Source organism: Mustelus asterias, chromosome 4 (genome assembly GCF_964213995.1).
Source record: "Mustelus asterias chromosome 4, sMusAst1.hap1.1, whole genome shotgun sequence".
NCBI lineage: Eukaryota > Metazoa > Chordata > Chondrichthyes > Carcharhiniformes > Triakidae > Mustelus > Mustelus asterias.
Window position 1 is genome coordinate 76,265,546 of NC_135804.1, and position 10,647 is coordinate 76,276,192.

The following is a 10,647-nucleotide window of genomic DNA, read 5'->3' on the forward strand; positions in this document are numbered from 1 at the left end:
TTGTGATGGGAGACTTTAATTTCCCAAACATAGATTGGAATATCCCTAGGGTAAGGGGATTGGATGGGGAGGAGTTCGTTAGGTGTGTTCAGGAGGGTTTCCTGACACAGCACGTGGACAAGCCTACAAGAGGAGAGGCTGTACTTGATCTGATACTGACCAATGAGCCTGGACAGATGTCAGATCTCTCAGTGGGAGAGCATCTTGGGGATAGCGATCATAACTCTATCTCCTTTATGCTTGCATTGGAAAAAGAGAGGATCAGGCAAGCTCGGAAAGCGTTTATATGGAGTAAGGGGAAATATGAAGACATAAGGCAGCAAATTAGAGGAGTAAATTGGAAGGAGGTATTCTCGGGGAAATCTACTGAAGAGAGGTAGCAGTTTTTCAAGGAATGTCTGTCTAGGGTTCAACAGGACAATGTTCCGAGCAGACAGGGAGGAGTTGGTAGGTTAAAGGAACCGTGGTGCACGAAAGCTGTGCGGGACCTAGTCGAGAAGAAAAGTAAAGCGTACAAAAGGTTCAGAGAGCTTGGCAAAGATAGGGATCTAGATGAGTACACGGCTTGTAGGAAGGGACTAAAGAAGGAAATTAGGAGAGCCAGAAGAGGTCACGAGAAGGCCTTGGCAAGTAGAATTAAGGAAAACCCGAAGGCGTTCTATAAATATGTGAAGAGTAAAAGGATGAGATGTGAAGGAATAGGGCCTATAAAAGGTGAAGGCGGGAAAATCAGTACGGAACCAGTAGAAATGGCAGAGGTGCTGTATTGAGTATTTTGAGTATTTTGCCTCGGTTTTCACAGAGGAGAAGGACATGGGTGGATGTACTGTGGGCTTGCGGTGGACTGAAAAGATTGAGTATGTGGACTTTAACAAAGAGGTTGTGCTGGAATCTTTGGCATCAAGATAGATAAGTCAACGGGTCTGGATGGGATGTACCCCAGGTTACTGTGGGAGACGAGGGAAGAGATTGCAGAGCCTCTGTTGATGATCTTTGCGTCGTCAATGGAGACGGGAGAGATGCCGGAGGATTGGAGGATTGCGGATGTGGTTTCTATTTTCAAGAAGGGGAATAGGGATAGCCCAGGAAATTACCGACCGGTGAGTGTAACCTCAGTGGTTGGTAAGCTAATGGAGAAGATCCTGAGGGACAAGATTTATGAGCATTTGGAGAGGTTTAGTATGCTCAAGAATACTCAGCATGGCTTTGTCAAAGGCAGATCATAGAACATAGAATCGTGTCTTATGAGCCTGGTGGAGTTCTTCGAAAATGTGACTAAACACATTGAGGAAGGGAAAGCAGTATATGTGGTTTATATGGATTTTAGCAAGGCGTTCGATAAGGTCCCCCATGCAAGGCTTCTCGAAAAAGTGAGAGGGCATGGGATCCAAGGGGCTGCTGCACTGTGGATCCAGAACTGGCTTGCCCAAAGGAGGCAGAGAGTGTGTATAGATGGGTCTTTTTCTAAATGGAGGTTGGTCACCAGTGGTGTGAACAAAGAACAAAGAACAGTACAGCACAGGAAACAGGCCCTTCGGCCCTCCAAGCCTGTGCCGCCCCTTGGTCCAACTAGACCAATCGTTTGTATCCCTCCATTCCCAGGCTGCTCATGTGACTATCCAGGTAAGTCTTAAACGATGTCAGCGTGCCTGCCTCCACCACCCTACTTGGTATCGCATTCCAGGCCCCCACCACCCTCTGTGTAAAAAACATCCCTCTAATATCTGAGTTATACTTTGCCCCTCTCACCTTGAGCCCGTGACCCCTTGTGATCGTCACCTCCGACCTGGGAAAAATCTTCCCACCGTTCACCCTATCTATCCCCTTCATAATCTTGTACACCTCTATTAGATCTCCCCTCATTCTTCGTCTTTCCAGGGAGAACAACCCCAGTTTACCCAATCTCTCCTCATAGCTAAGACCCTCCATACCAGGCAACATCCTGGTAAACCTTCTCTGCACTCTCTCTAACGCCTCCACGTCCTTCTGGTAGTGCAGCGACCAGAACTGGACGCAGTACTCCAAATGTGGCCTAACCAGCGTTCTATACAGCTGCATCATCAGACTCCAGCTTTTATACTCTATACCCCGTCCAATAAAGGCAAGCATACCATATGCCTTCTTCACCACCTTCTCCACCCGTGTTGCCACCTTCAAGGATTTGTGGACTTGCACACCTAGGTCCCTCTGTGTTTCTATACTCCTGATGACTCTGCCATTTATTGTATAACTCCTCCCGACATTATTTCTTCCAAAATGCATCACTTCGCATTTATCCGGATTAAACTCCATCTGCCACCTCTCCGCCCAATTTTCCAGCCTATCTATATCCTGCTGTATTGCCCGACAATGCTCTTTGCTATCCGCAAGTCCAGCCATCTTTGTGTCATCCGCAAACTTGCTGATTACACCAGTTACACCTTCTTCCAAATCATTTATATATATCACAAATGGCAGAGGTCCCAGTACAGAGCCCTGCGGAACACCACTGGTCACAGACCTCCAGATCCCAGAACAGATCCCTGTGCCCCAGGGATCTGTTCTGGGACCCTTACTGTTTGTCATTTTCATAAATGACCTGGATGAGGAAGTGGGTTGGTAAGTTGGTAAGTTTGCTGACGACACGAAGGTTGGTGGGGTTGTGGATAGTCTGGAGGGATGTCAGAAGTTACAGAGGGACATAGATAGGATGCAAGACTGGGCGGAGAAGTGGCAGGTGGACTTCAACTCAGATAAATGCGTAGTGGTCCATTTTGGCAGGTCGAATGGGATGAAGGAGTACAATATAAAGGGAAAGACTCTTAGTACTGTGGAGGATCAGAAGGACCTTGGGGTCCGGGTCCATAGGACTCTAAAATCGGCCCCGCAGGTGGAGGAGGTGGTTAAGAAGGCATATGGTGTGCTGGCCTTTATCAATCGAGGGATTGAGTTTAGGAGTCCAGGGATAATGATGCAGCTATATTGTATACATTGTTCTCCATTGCTCGGGCTGCAGTGGAGAGTGACAGTTGGGGAAGTGTGGGGAAGTTTTTTGTTTTCTTTTTTTCTTGCTGGTAATGGCTTCAGGGATGGCAGTTCAGGCAGTATGCTGCATCTCCTGTGGGATGTATGTGGTGAGGAAATCCAGTAGTGTTTCAGGAGATTTTAGTTGTAAGAAGTGCATTAGATTGCAGCTTCTGGAGGAGCGTGTAAAGGAGCTGGAGGGGGAGGTAGAGGAACTCCGCATAATTCGGGAGGCGGAGGTGGAAGTTGATAGGAGTTATAGAGAAATAGTAACTCCTAGAAATGAGGCTTGGGTCAATGCCAGGAGGAGGGGTAAGAAGCAATCGGGAAGACAATCCCCTGGGGCAGTTCCCCTCCATAATAGGTTTTCGGTGCTGGAGGCTACAGTTGAGGAGGAATCAACTGAGCATAGAGAGCAGATCTCTGGGGGTGAGCCGAGTGAGAAAGCTCAGGTGGTTAGGGGCTGTAAAAGACTGGGCCTTGTGATTGGGGACTCCACAATTAAGGAGACAGATAGGAGGGTCGGAACTAAAGGTAGGGACTCAGGGTTGGTGTGTTGCCTACCAGGGGCTGGGGTCCGGGATGTGTCTGACAGGGTATTCAGGACTCTTAGGGGGGAGGGAGATAAACCACAAGTTATTGTACATGTGGGGACACACGACATAGGGAGGATAGGGGAAGGGGATATTAGGCAGGGATTTATGGAGTTGGGGTGGAAACTAAAGGCCAAGACTGACAGAGTGGTTATCTCTGGACTCTTGCCTGTACCACGGGATAGTTTAGAGAGGAATAGGGAGAGGGAAGGTTTGAATTCATGGCTGAGGGGATGGTGCAGGAGGGAGGGGTTCAGGTACTTAAGCAATTGGGGCTCGTACTGGGGAAGGTGTGACCTCTATGAGAAGGATGGTCTACACCTTAATCAGAAGGGGACCAATATCCTGGGGGGTAAATTTGCTAAGGCCATGCAGGGAGGTTTAAACTGATTCGGGGGGGGGGGAGGGATCCTGAGTAGTGGGGCTGAAAGTGAGGGATGCATGGATGGGGACTGCAATGCACGGCATTGCAGAGGTGGGGTGGAGCAGGGTTTGAAATGTGTATACTTCAATGCCAGGAGTATTCGCAATAAAGTGGGTGAACTTGCAGCGTGGATCAGTACCTGGGACTTCGATGTTGTGGCTATTTCAGAGACATGGATAGAGCAGGGGCAGGAATGGATGCTGCAGGTCCCGGGGTTCAAATGTTTTAGTCGAAGTAGGGAAGGAGGTAGAAGAGGGGGAGGGGTAGCATTATTGGTCAGAGATTGTATCACAGTGTCAGAGAGGAGGTTTGATGAGGACTTATCTGTTGAGGTAGTATGGGCGGAGATTAGAAATAGGAGAGGAGAGGTCACCCTGTTGGGAGTCTTTTATAGACCTCCTAAAAGTTCTAGAGAGGTTGAGGAAAGGATTGCGGAGTCAATCCTGCTTAGGAGTGAAAGTAATAGGGCAATTGTTATGGGGGATTTTAACTTGACTAATATTGACTGGAATTGTTATAGCTCTAGCTCGTTAGAGGGGTCAGTTTTTGTTCAAAGCGTGCAGGAAGGTTTTTTGACTCAGTATGTAGACAGGCCAACTAGAGGTGAGGCTATATTGGATCTGGTGCTGGGAAATGAGCCAGACCAGGTGCTAGACTTGGAAGTTGGTGTGCATTTTGGTGATAGTGACCACAATTCGGTTACGTTCACCTTAGTGATGGAAAGGGATAGGCATGAACCTCGGGCCAATGGTTTTAGCTGGGGGAAGGGTAATTATGAGGCTATTAGGAGAGAATTAGGAAACATAGGTTGGACTAGGAGATTACAGGGACTGGGAACGTCCGACATGTGGAGTTTTTTCAAGGAGCAGCTACTGCGAGTCTGTGATAGGTATGTCCCTGTCAGGCAAGGAGGAATTGGTAGGGCTAGGGAACCGTGGTGCACCAAAAAAGTTTCTTTGTTGGTTAAAAAGAAAAAGGAGGCTTATGTTCGGATGAGACGTGAGCACTCGGGTAGTGCACTAGAAAGCTTTAGATTGGCTAAGAGGGAGTTGAAGAGCGAGCTTAGAAGGGCTAAAAGGGGACATGAGAAGACTTTGGCGGATAGGGTTAAAGAGAATCCTAAGGCGTTCTATAGGTATGTCAAGAACAGAAGGTTGGTTAGGGCAAGTTTAGGGCCAGTTATAGATGGCAGAGGGAAGTTATGTGTGGAACCGGAGGAGATTGGTGAAGCATTGAACCAATATTTCTCTTCGGTGTTCACGCAAGGGGACATGAATATAGCTGAGGAGGACACTGGGTTGCAAGGGAGTAGAATAGACAGTATTACAGTTGATAAGGAGGATGTGCAGGATATTCTGGAGGGTCTGAAAATAGATAAATCCCCTGGTCCGGATGGGATTTATCCAAGGATTCTCTGGGAGGCAAGAGAAGTGATTGCAGAGCCTCTGGCTCTGATCTTCAGGTCGTCGTTGGCCTCTGGTATAGTACCAGAAGATTGGAGGTTAGCGAATGTTGTCCCATTGTTTAAGAAGGGGAACAGAGACTTCCCCGGGAATTATAGACCGGTGAGTCTCACTTCTGTTGTCGGCAAGATGTTGGAAAAAATTATAAGGGATAGGATTTATAGTTATTTGGAGAGTAATGAATTGATAGGTGATAGTCAGCATGGTTTTGTGGCAGGTAGGTCGTGCCTTACTAACCTTATTGAGTTTTTTGAGAAAGTGACCAAGGAGGTGGATGGGGGCAAGGCAGTGGACGTGGTATATATGGATTTTAGTAAGGCGTTTGATAAGGTTCACCATGGTAGGCTTCTGCAGAAAATGCAGATGTATGGGATTGGGGGTGATCTAGGAAATTGGATCAGGAATTGGCTAGCGGATAGGAAACAGAGGGTGGTGGTTGATAGTAAATATTCATCATGGAGTGCGGTTACAAGTGGTGTACCTCAGGGATCTGTTTTGGGGCCACTGCTGTTTGTAATATTTATTAATGATCTGGATGAGGGTATAGTTGGGTGGATTAGCAAATTTGCTGATGACACCAAAGTCGGTGGTGTGGTAGACAGTGAGGAAGGGTGTCGTAGTTTGCAGGAAGACTTAGACAGGTTGCAAAGTTGGGCCGAGAGGTGGCGGATGGAGTTTAATGCGGAGAAGTGTGAGGTAATTCACTTTGGTAGGAATAACAGATGTGTTGAGTATAGGGCTAACGGGAGGACTTTGAATAGTGTGGAGGAGCAGAGGGATCTAGGTGTATGTGTGCATAGATCCCTGAAAGTTGGGAATCAAGTAGATAAGGTTGTTAAGAAGGCATATGGTGTCTTGGCGTTTATTGGTAGGGGGATTGAATTTAGGAGTCGTAGCGTTATGTTGCAACTGTACACAACTCTGGTGCGGCCGCACTTGGAGTACTGTGTGCAGTTCTGGTCCCCACATTACAGGAAGGATGTGGAGGCTTTGGAGAGGGTGCAGAGGAGGTTTACCAGGATGTTGCCTGGTATGGAGGGGAGATCCTATGAGGAGAGGCTGAGGGATTTGGGATTGTTTTCGCTGGAAAGGCGGCGGCTAAGAGGGGATCTTATTGAAACATATAAGATGATTAGAGGTTTAGATAGGGTGGATAGTGATAGCCTTTTTCCTCTGATGGAGAAATCCAGCACGAGGGGGCATGGCTTTAAATTGAGGGGGGGTAGTTATAGAACCGATGTCAGGGGTAGGTTCTTTACCCAGAGGGTGGTGAGGGATTGGAATGCCCTGCCAGCATCAGTAGTAAATGCGCCTAGTTTGGGGGCGTTTAAGAGATCCGTAGATAGGTTCATGGACGAAAAGAAATTGGTTTAGGTTGGAGGGTCACAGTTTTTTTTTTAACTGGTCGGTGCAACATCGTGGGCCGAAGGGCCTGTTCTGCGCTGTAATGTTCTATGTTCTATGTTCTATATAAGACCCTCGTCAGACCCCACTTGGAGTACTGTGCTCAGTTCTGGTCGCCTCATTACAGGAAGGATGTGGAAAAGATTGAAAGGGTGCAGAGGAGATTTACAAGGATGTTGCCTGGATTGAGTGGCATGCCTTATGAGGATAGGCTGAGGGAGCTCGGTCTTTTCTCCTTGGAGAGACGTAGGATGAGAGGAGACCTAATAGAGGTATATAAGATGCTGAGAGGCATAGATCGGGTGGACTCTCAGAGGCTTTTTCCCAGGGTGGAAATGGCTGCTACGAGAGGACACAGGTTTAAGGTGCTGGGGGGTAGGTACAGGGGAAATGTTGGGGGGAAGTTTTTCACACAGAGGGTGGTGGGCGAGTGGAATCGGCTGCCGTCAGTGGTGGTGGAGGCAAACTCAATAGGGTCTTTTAAGAGACTCCTGGATGAGTACATGGGACTTAATAGGATGGAGGGTAATAGGTAGGACTGAAAGGTAGGGATATGTTTGGCACAACTTGTGGGGCCGAAGGGCCTGTTTTGTGCTGTAGTTTTCTATGTTTCTATGAAAGGGTGCAGAGGAGATTTACAAGGATGTTGCCTGGGTTGGGGAGCATGCCTTATGAAGATAGGTTGAGTGAGCTCGGCCTTTTCTCCTTGGAGAGACGAAGGATGAGGGGTGACCTGATAGAGGTGTATAAGATGTTGAGAGGTATTGATTGAGTGGATAGTCAGAGGCTTTTTCCCCGGGCTGAAATGGTTGCCACAAGAGGACACAGGTTTAAGGTGCTGGGGAGTAGGTACAGAGGAGATGTCAGGGGTAAGTTTTTCACTCAGAGGGTGGTGGGTGTGTGGAATGGGCTGCCAGCAATGGTGGTGGAGGCGGATTCGATAGGGTCTTTTAAGAGACTTTTAGATAAGTACATGGAACTTAGTAAGATAGAGGGTTATAGGTAAGCCTAGTAATCGCTAAGGTAGGGACATGTTTGGCACAACTTTGTGGGCTGAAGGGCCTGTATTGTGCTGTCGTTTTTCTATGTTTCTATGTTGAATTAAATCTCATTTCTGACCTGGAATAAATGATGGTTAAATTTCCAGGCTGTTTGCTGATGATTGCACAGTATTCATTCACATCGTGACTCCTCGGATATTTAAGCAGTCAGTGCCCATTTGGACCAAAACCTGGACAACATTCAAGCTGGGTTGATAAGTGACAAGTAACAGTCACACTAACCAAGTGCTGGTGATGACCATTACCAACGAGGGAGAGTGTAACTGTTTTTTCTTGATGTTGAACAACATGACCATCATGGAGTCTCCCACTATCACCATCCTGGGGTTCATCACTGAGCAGCCAGATAAATGCCATGGCTGTAAGAGCAGGTCAGAGGCTAGGAATTCTGCAGCAACTAACTCACCTCCAAAGCCTGTCTACCATCTATGAGGCAAAAGTCAGGAGAGTAATGGAATACTCCCACTTGCCTGGATGAAAGAAGCTCAACACCATCCATAACAAAGCAGCCTTCTTGTTCAGCATCCCATTTGACAGCTTAAACATTCACTCCCTCCATCAACAGTGCACTGTGACAGCTGTGTGTACCATAAACAAGACTTATGCAGCAACGTGCTCAGATGTCTTTGTCAGAAGCGCTCAAATAAATGATCTCCACCATGTAGATGGACAAAGGCAGCAAATGCATGGGAACACCACCACCTGCAAGTTCCACCCCAAAAACAGGCCATCTTGACTTGTAACTAAAGCAATGTAGCTTCATTGTTGCTGAGTCCAAATCCTGGAACTCCCTGACAGCAAAAGGAAGTCCCACAACACCTGCTGAAATGCAGCTAAGTATGGGTAGTAAATGATTCCTGCCAGTGAGAGCTGCACACCGAGAATGGATAAACATAATCTGTGTATGAAACCATCCCTGCATTGCTTCAGTGCTCTGGGTGGCAGGGTTCCTCATTCTCACCTCTGTGCAAAGAGGAAAATTAAGCTATTGGTTCTGAGAAATTTGAGGCTGATCCTGCCTCTGCTAATTTTCACTGCTTGACACATTGGTGAGGAACAGGGTCAAAACTAGAGGTTAAAGAACTCAACCAGAAATGTACTTGTCGACTTTCCATTTCATTTATATTGGAAACCTAACCAATAGAATTAAACACAATTGCAGGGAAGCTCCTGGCTCGATCTGAGGTTATCTTAATGAATGACTATGTGAAACCTAAAGGAATTAAAGGCAAAGTTTCAGGAATGTTTTCTGTCACTTGGAGTCTTGTACACTGGGAGTTAACCACATTTACCCATCACCGCTCCACCTATATTCAACTCCCACCCCTAAACCACTGCCTACCTTCATCCCTGAACCTCCACCCACATCCACCTAGCGAAACTCCGCCCACATTCACCCAGCGAGACCCCGCCCACATTCACCCAGCGAGACCCCGCCCACATTCACCCAGCGAGACCCCGCCCACATTCACCCAGCGAGACCCCGCCCACATTCACCCAGGGCGATTCCGCCACATTCACCCAGCGAGACCCTTCCCACATTCCTTCAATGAAACTCCGTCCACATTCACCCAGCAAGACCCCGCCAACACTCACCCAACCAGACTCCGCCCACATTCATTCACTGAGACTCCGCCCACATTCACCCAGCGAGACCCCGCCCACATTCACCCAGTGAGACTCCGCCCACATTCACCCACTGAGACTCCGCCCACATTCACCCAGCAAGACCCTGCCCACATTCACCCAGCGAGACCCCGCCCACACTCACCCAACCAGACTCCGCCCACATTCACCCAGTGAGACTCCGCCCACATTCACCCAGCGAGACTTCACCCACATTCACCCAGCGAGACCCCGCCCACACTCACCCAACCAGACTCCGCCCACATTCACCCAGCGAGACTCCGCCCACATTCACCCAGCGAGACTTCACCCACATTCATCCAGCGAGACCCCGCCCACATTCACCCTGCCAGACTCTGCCCACATTCACCCAGCGAGACCCCGCCCACATTCATTCACTGAGACTCCGCCCACATTCACCCAGCAAGATTCCGTCCACATTCACCCAGTTAGACCCCGCCCACAATCATTCACTGAGACTCCGCCCACATTCATTCACTGAGACTCCGCCCACATTCACCCAGCGAGACCCCGCCCACATTCACCCAGCAAGACTCCGCCCACATTCACCCAGCGTGACCCCTCCCACATTCACCCAGCGAGACCCCGCCCACATTCACCCACTGAGACTCCGCCCAATGACTGCACATCCCCTCGCACATCATCCACTGTGTTCCGGAGGTCTTGCTAATAATGTCTCCATTCCCTGGACTCCAGCCTGCGGTCTTGAGACCATTCCAAATCAACTTGCACAGACCTCTTATGCGAGCTTTCACCTGGATTTGAAACCATGTTCTCACCTAGAATCTCTCCCACTGAACCAGGCAGGAGCCATTTTTATCAATTCATTTTTGCATCATGGATGTCAATGAGAATTGTTTTGGCCATTCCCAGTTAACCTGACTGTAGTTTTCTGGAGCAGTGCTGAGGACGGTGAAGGATCCATGTTGGGATGGGATTAGATTCACATGAAGGCCAGACCAGCGAATAGCGGCAGGGTTCCTTTCCTAAAGGAATTTTTGTGAACCCATTGTATTTCTCTTCTATTTTTACGAATACAAATTTTGTCATTG

The 10,647-nt window shown here is 48.3% G+C and overlaps 1 protein-coding gene across 1 annotated transcript in view; it reads left to right on the plus strand.

Annotated features, from left to right (window-relative positions):
* The window catches only part of LOC144493129 (gamma-aminobutyric acid receptor subunit gamma-4-like), a 465,743-nt gene that overhangs the window by 271,737 nt on the left and 183,359 nt on the right, over positions 1-10,647 (plus strand). The window lies entirely within an intron of this gene.